Below are 7,955 nucleotides of genomic sequence, written 5' to 3' on the forward strand. Positions count from 1 at the left end.
GAATACTATCTGCTAGTACTTTCATATTAGTGTTTCCTATTTTCTTGGGAAATAAATAAGACTTTGTTTTATTAAGCCGTGTGCTTGGTTTCACAGCTAACCTTGCATTATTGTGATATCAATAGTAACATGTGAACAGAGTTTTAACAGACTAGCTAACTAGGGGAATAGACAAGTTAATACATTGGGAAAATAATATTTATTGTACCATTTTCTTGCACATGATTGGATGATGGAAGTCAGCAGAGCTTCTGCTCATTTACTAAGTTCTAGAGCAACTGCCACAGTCTTATTTGCCTTTAGTAAATCCACCCAATAAAGTTTGTACACATTTCACCTACATGATGGAAGGGATAATAATGAAGATCAGTTTATAGACTTGTAAATATCCAAAAACAACATTAAAATTGACATAAAACACAAAAAAATTTCTGCAGGTATTGTACAACAAAAGACAAGTGCAATGATATTAAACTGGCTTTAAACTAAAGAATATTTCAAGCCTTGACAGCACCATTTAGTCCACTGTAGCTTAAGAACGAAAGCTAACTCCTAATTGGCTTCCTTTGTGCAATTCAGCTCTTTTTTATTCAACTCCTGGGTGGTCTTTTAGAACGGAATACTTGCACAAATCTGCTGTTAAACTTCACAACTCAGATGTTTGTCCGTACTCTGACAATCAACTGCCAGTTTTCCCTTTCATCAACTGCCACTTTTTGCAATGAATCCTATAAAAATCCAAAACACACCACAAAGTCAAACAAAAGACATGAAACCAACTTGTTATAAGTCAGTCCATTTACATTAGTAGTTGGTAGGCCCAGTAGAAGACGGGAGAGGATTAGGTGTTCTGATAGATGCTTTCTAGCTCATCTGACATTTCTTGGGCAGCCGCCAAACGACGCATAGATTTGGGCCTCACAGTAGAGTAGGTAAAATTCTAAAAAAAATAAACATAAATAAATAAATAAAACTGTCATAATAAAACAATGCAAACACCTCCCTTCTGCTGGACTGTATCAAAATGGCAGGAAGGTGACAGTTTTTAAATGGCATTGCAGAAATAAAGTACGGGTGGCCAGTGCAACCATTAGGTACAGAGACAATCTGATTAAGGTTCTGCCTTTTGGTTTGTTGGGATGGCCAATCACAGCAAACATAAAGGGAAAAAAAATGAGAGCCCGCCCCTTCTTCCTCTGCTGCCGATTCTGATGATCTTCTGAATTCCTCTTCTCCTGTGATCCTGTGGGTAAAACTGCTCCTACTGACCACCAAAGGAAGGGGGCACATTGAGCAACAAGGAAGGGGGTGCCCACTGACCACCACTGAACATCCAGAGGGTACAGGGTATATAGACTATAAAGGGGGCACATTGAGCAACAAGGAGGGGGGCCCACTGACCACCACTGAACATCCAGAGGGTACAGGGTATATAGACTATAAAGGGAGCACATTGAGCAACAAGGAAGGGGGCCCACTGACCACCACTGAACATCCAGAGGGTACAGGGTATATAGACTATAAAGGGAGCACATTGAGCAACAAGGAAGGGGGCCCACTGACCACCACTGAACATCCAGAGTGTACAGGGTATATAGACTATAAAGGGGGCACATTGAGCAACAAGGAGGGGGGCCCACTGACCACCACTGAACATCCAGAGGGTACAGGGTATATAGACTTATAAAGGGGGCACATTGAGCAACAAGGAGGGGGGCCCACTGACCACCACTGAACATCCAGAGGGTACAGGGATGTGATTCTCAACCAGGGTTCTGTGGAACCCTAGGGTTCCTCCAGAGGTTGCTAGGGGTTCCTTCAGCATTGGGCCATTTCTGCCTCTCAGATAAGTTCCCACTGACACCATTGATCTTTTTAGCTATCTGTAAGGAGGTCATTCTTCTCAAAGACCAAAAGTGTAAGGATCATTCTTCCCATTGACCATCACACTAATGTATTATGAATTGTAGATTTCTAATTTTTAGTAGGGGTTCCCCGAGACTGCAGAACTATTTCAAGGGTTCCTCTGTGTTGAAAAGGTTGAGAATGGCTGGGGTATATAGACTATATGAGCAACAAGAAGGGGGCCACTGACCACCACTGAGCATCAAGAGGGTACAGAGTATATAGACTATAAAGGGGGCACACTGACCACCAATGTTTTGGAGAAAAATACCATTCACCCCCAGCAGTAATGGAACACTTGCCACTTACCACCAACATTTAAGTGGGTCACACACTAATGACATTTAAAGGGGCACTCATCACCCACAACCACTACAAGACAACACCTACCAACCTTGTTCAAGGCACTTTGCAATACTCACATTTACTTCTCCTTCATCTGTCCTCGGTGGAGCACCTATAAGATCAGCAATAACAAGTTATAAGAATTCAATACTTGACGCACCAATACTGGTGTTGAGTGAAGAGATGTTTTGAATTTTCGCAACAACAAAGCCCAGTCCTGAAATCCAGTTTTTCCAATTTGACTTAATGCTAATATGCCACAAGTGAAACTGCAGGATCAGCATTAAAGACAGGAAACCAAAAGGCACCAATAGTATAATGTGTATTTCTCTTGGGAATTTCCTTAAATAACAATAGGAGCGGTGGTAATAGGTTTGAGGTGGACTGCAGGATTATCATGCATTTGTTAATCCCTACCAAGGAGACACCCACCCCAACACTGCACATATGGGAGGGGCATGTGTATGTACAGTTGTGTGGCAGGGAATGTCTTGGCAGCTTATGATTGGTCAAGTACATTGACAGCTTCATGGCGAGATCGCTGAAGTGGGTTCAGACTATGATCGGAACATGCCTGAGGTCATCCCTACTAGACATGTGCAGGACGTAAAAAGATGTTTCTTTTTTTTTGGGATATATTCGTTATTTTACTAATTTTGTTTCACTGATTCATTTCGGAATTTGTTTAGTTTAATTTCATTTTGGTTAGTTTATTTTCAAACCAATTCCAAATTTTTGGAATTATTCGAATTCAAGTAGATCGAAAAATGATCAACCAATCCGAATTCTGTGTGAAGAATACCAGCCGCCTCATCTTTAACCACTTCGGCCCCCGGACCATTTTGCTGGCCAAAGACCAGACCACTTTTTGCGATTCGGCGCTGCGTCGCTTTAACTGACATTTGCGCGGTCGTGCGACGTGGTTCCCAAACAAAATTGAGGTTCTTTTTTCCCCACAAATAGAGCTTTCTTTTGGTGGTATTTGATCACCTCTGCGGTTTTTATTTTTTGCGCTATAAACGAAAATAGAGCGACAATTTTGAAAAAGACGCATTATTTTTTCCCTTTTGTTATAATAAATATCCCCCAAAAATATATATAAAAAAAATTTTTTTACCCTCAGTTTAGGCCGATACGTATTCTTCTACATATTTTTGGTAAAATAGGGGATAGTTTTATGACATTTTTATTAATAATTTTTTTTTTATTGTGACTGCGACATTATGGCGGACACATCGGACATTTTTGACACATTTTTGGGACCATTGTCATTTATACAGTAATCACTGCTATACAAATGCACTGATTCCTGTGTAAATGACACTGGCAGTGAAGGGGTTAACCAGTGGGTGGCAGTGTAGGGGTTAAGTATTCCTAGGAGTGTGTTACTAACTGTGGGGGGGGTTGTGCTTTCTTTTAGTGAACACTGATCTCTGCTCCAATCACATGGAGCAGAGATCAGCGTCACTTGTTGCTGGGAAGAACTGGGAGATGCTGTTTACAACGGCATCTCCCAGTTCAGCCTCCCCGTGAGACAATCACGGGTATGCCCGCGGCGATTGAGTCAGCGGGACCCATGACCGGACTCACGGGGGTCCCGACCCGCAGTCAGGGAGGCATTTAAAATTGGACGTACCTGTACGCCAATATGCCTGCCCGTGCCATTCTGCCGACATATATCGGCGCGCGCCGGTCGGGAAGTGGTTAACCACATGTTGACCAGCGCAGGATGATATACGTCGGCACTATGGCACGGCTGGGCAAATGGTCATACAGGTATGTCCCCTTAAGATGCGGCATTGTGAGCGCTCTGTGCCCGTGCCCGCGGGTCCCGCGGACTCGACGTCCGCCGGGTACCTGCGATTGTGTCACAGAGTGGAAAAACGGGGAGATGCCTATGTAAAAGAGGCATTTCCCTGTTCTGCCTAGTGACATGACAGAGATCCACTGCTCCCTGTGATCAGGAGCAGTGATCTCTGTCATGTGAGTGGTAGCCCACCGCCCCCATACAGTTATAATCACTCCCTAGGACACACTTAACCCCGTGATTGCCCCCTAGTGTTTAACCCCTTCCCTGCCAATGTTATTTACACAGTAATCGTTGCATTTTTATAGCACTGATCGCTGTATAAATGACAATGGTCCCAAAATAGTGTCAAAAGTGTCCGATGTGTGTCAGATCGCCGCCATAACTAATAAAAAAGAAAAAATTTAATAAAAATGCCATAAAACTATCCCCTAGTTTGTAGACACTATAACTTTTGCACAAACCAATCAATATATGCTTATTCCGATTTTTTTTTACCAATAGAAGAATACACATCGGCCTAAACTGAGAAAGAAATTATTTTTTTTTATAAATTTTTTCATTTATTATAGCAAAAAGTAAAAAAAAATGTTTTTTTTTTCAAAATTGGCGCTCTTTTTTTGTCGCACGACCGTGCAATTGTCAGTTAAAGCGACGCAGTGCTCAATCGCAAAAAGTGCTCTGGTCAGGAAGGGGGTAAGCCCTTCCAAGGCTGAAGTGGTTAACAACCAATGACTACATTTTTTTTATAGCCGGCATTCTTTAGTTTACATTTTAGCTGTCAGCGGGGAAACCCACTGACAGCTAAAATGTAAATAATATAAAACAATTAAAAATTTGGAAAAAAAAACTGTCTGGGGGGTCCCCCCAGCGACCCAGCCATCTAATGGGTAAAAAATAGGGGTGGAGGTTACCCAGTGACGTAGCCTAGATGACCCCTGCCCCTCGTATCTACCTTCATTGGGAGAGTGTCATTCCCGAATGACAGATAAACACGGGGGCGGGGTTACCTGGGGCATGCTCATTCACAAATAACCACCATTGCCTTCAGATGCATTGGAAAATCATTTTTACAGCTGCCTTTGTGGTACGTTGACCTGTATTCATCAATTCTGCTCAACTAGGCAAATTGTGCAACAAGTTAACACAATGGGGCTGGTTTACTAAAACTGGAGAGTGCAAAATCTGGTGCAGCTCTGCAAGGAAACCAATTGGCTACCATGCACAGCTGCACCAGATTTTGTACGCTCCAGTTTTAGCAAATCAACGCCAATGGATTTCAATGGATCTGTTTTAACCGGTTCCCAACCACAGCTGTAGAATAACATTTCTTAGTATCGAGCCCTGAGCAGAAAACTCTTTAATCTATGTAATATAATTTAATCTAAACTATATTGTCAAAAGTATTGGGACACCTGCCTTTACACACACTAACTTTAATGGCATCCCAGTCTTAGTTCATAGGGCTCAAAATTGAGTTGGCCCGCCCTTTGCAGCTATAACGGCTTCAACTCTTCTGGGAAGGCCGTCCACAAGGTTTAGGAGTGTGTCTATGGGAATGTTTGACCATCCTTCCAGAAGCGCATTTGTGAGGTCAGGCACTGATGTTGGAGGAGAAGGACTGTCTCGCAGTCTCCTCTCTAAGGCCTGATTCACACCTATGCATTTTAATGCTTTTTGCATTTTGCAGATTTGCACTACATGGTTTCCTATGGAACATGTTCTGTAGTGCAAATCAGCAAAAGGCAAAAAGCACTAAAAATTCATAGGTGTGAATCCAACCTAATTTATTCCAAAGGTGTTCTACTGGGTTGAGGTCAGGACTTTGCGCAGGCCAGTCAAGTTCCTCCACCCCAAATTCTCTCACCCATGTCTTTATGGAACTTGCTTTGTCCACTGGTCCAAATCATTTGGTGGAGGGGGTATTATGATGTGGGGTTGTTTTTCAGGGGTTGGGCTTTCCCTTAGTTCCAGTGAAGGGAACTCTTAAGCCCCATACACACTATCAGTTTTTCTGCTGAGTTTTTCCTTCAGATTTACCAAAACCATATAATATGAGGTCAAACCTTAGGAGTTTCAATGTGTATGCAATCAGGCAGGCCCTTCTACTACATGGTTTTGGTAAACCTGAAGGAAAAACTCAGCAGAAAAACTGATAGTGTGTATGGGGCTTAAAGGTGTCAGCATACCAAGACAATTTGGACAATTTCATGCTCCCAACTTTGTGGGAACAGTTTGGGGAAGGCCCCTTTCCTGTTCCAACATGACTGCGCACCAGTGCACAAAGCAAGATCCACAAAGACATGGATGAGCGAGTTTGGGGTGGAGGAACTTGACTGGCCTGCATAGAGTCCTGACATCAACCCGATAGAACACCTTTGGGATGAATTTGAGTGGAGACTGCAAGCCAGGTCTTCTCGTGCAACATCAAGGCCTGACCTCACAAATGCGCTTCTGGAAGAATGTTCAAACATTCCCATAGACACACTCCTTAACCTTGCGGATGGCCTTCCCAGAAGAGTTGACACTGTTATAGCTGCAAAGCGTGGGCCAACGCAATATTGAACCCTACGGACTAAGACTGGGATGCTATTAAAGTTCATGTGAGTGTAAAGGCAGTTGTCACAATACTTTTGTATTTGTTTAAAGAAGAAGTAAACCCTGATGGGTTTAAGGTAAAGCATTATGGGCTACTATGCATCGCATAGTAGCCCATTATGTGTCATTACCTGAAAACGAAGCCTGCGATGTCGCCGCTGTCCCTGCTAGCTGGAAGCACCCATCTTCATCCCTCTTCCTTCCGGGGTCACAGACTCCGGCTCTGTGACTGGCCAGAGTCGCGTGACGTCACTCCCTTTAGAAAAGGCACTGCCCTGTGTGCATGCGCCGATGATGTTGGCACACGCATATTTTGTAAATATCTCCTAAACCATGGAGGTTTAGGAGATATTTCCAGCACCTATAGGTAAGCCTTAATATAGGCTTACCTGTAGGTAAAAATGGTTGTACAGAGTTTACAACCAGTTTAAAGAAATAGTTTACTGACAGCTGGGAACCAATCAGCATGATTCCTAATCATATGACCACCATGCCAGCTAATTATGGTGATCATATAGTTTGGTTTACAGTGAAATACACTGTGAGAGCTGAAGCCAATGTCAAGTCTATGTGAGCCCATGGACAGCTGACTTTCTGCTTCAGTAATCGTACTGGCAACCTCGTGCAGCTTCTCCCCTCCCACAATCACCAATAACAGCAAATGCAAACAGTATTTAATTTGATTATTTTTTTTGTCCCCCCCCTATACAACTGTTGGTGCTATATAAATCGTGTATAATAATAATAATTAAAAAATCCATCGCTGGATCAGATCAGCCATCGCTGGACCCTGGAGAGATGATCATCCGTCGCTGGATAGCAAGAGTGGATTACCACCGCTGGAATCTTTTTTTATTTTTTTTTAATTTTTAATAAAGAACTTTTTCAAAAGTGTGTTTGTCTTATTTAACTATTTTTTACACTTTCTTTTGCACCCCCTTACCATTTCAAACAGGGGGGGGTAGGATCTGGGGGTCCCCTTGTTAAAGGGGGCTTCCAGATTCTGATAAGCCCCCGCCCGTAGACCCCCACAACCACCGGCCAGGGTTGTGGGGATGAGGCCCTTGTCCTCATCAACATGGGGACATGGTGCTTTGGGGGGACCCCAAAGCATCCTCCCAATGTTGAGGGCATGTGGCCTGGTACGGTTCAGGAGGGGGGGCGCTCTTGTCCCCCCTCTTTTCCTGCCAGGTTGCGTGCTCGGATAAAAGGGTCTGGTATGGATTTTTAGGGGGAACCCCATGTAAAAAAAATTTTAATATCCATACCAGACCTGAAGGGACCGGTAATTGAATTTGGG

At 43.3% G+C, this 7,955-nt stretch overlaps 1 long non-coding RNA gene across 1 annotated transcript; it reads right to left on the minus strand.

The window, feature by feature from the left end:
* Positions 1–354: 354 nt before the first annotated feature.
* LOC143942799 (uncharacterized) lies at positions 355–2,410 on the minus strand. Its single transcript, XR_013264842.1, has 2 exons — positions 2,328–2,410; positions 355–940 (listed from the first exon to the last, which is right to left on the minus strand). It is a non-coding gene; the product is annotated as an uncharacterized LOC143942799 (long non-coding RNA).
* Between the last annotated feature and the right edge of the window lie 5,545 nt (positions 2,411–7,955).

The sequence above is a fragment of the Lithobates pipiens genome, unplaced genomic scaffold (genome assembly GCF_037356315.1).
Source record: "Lithobates pipiens isolate NorthernLeopardFrog02 unplaced genomic scaffold, aLitPip1_a1.2 Scaffold_30, whole genome shotgun sequence".
NCBI classification, from domain to species: Eukaryota; Metazoa; Chordata; class Amphibia; order Anura; family Ranidae; genus Lithobates; species Lithobates pipiens.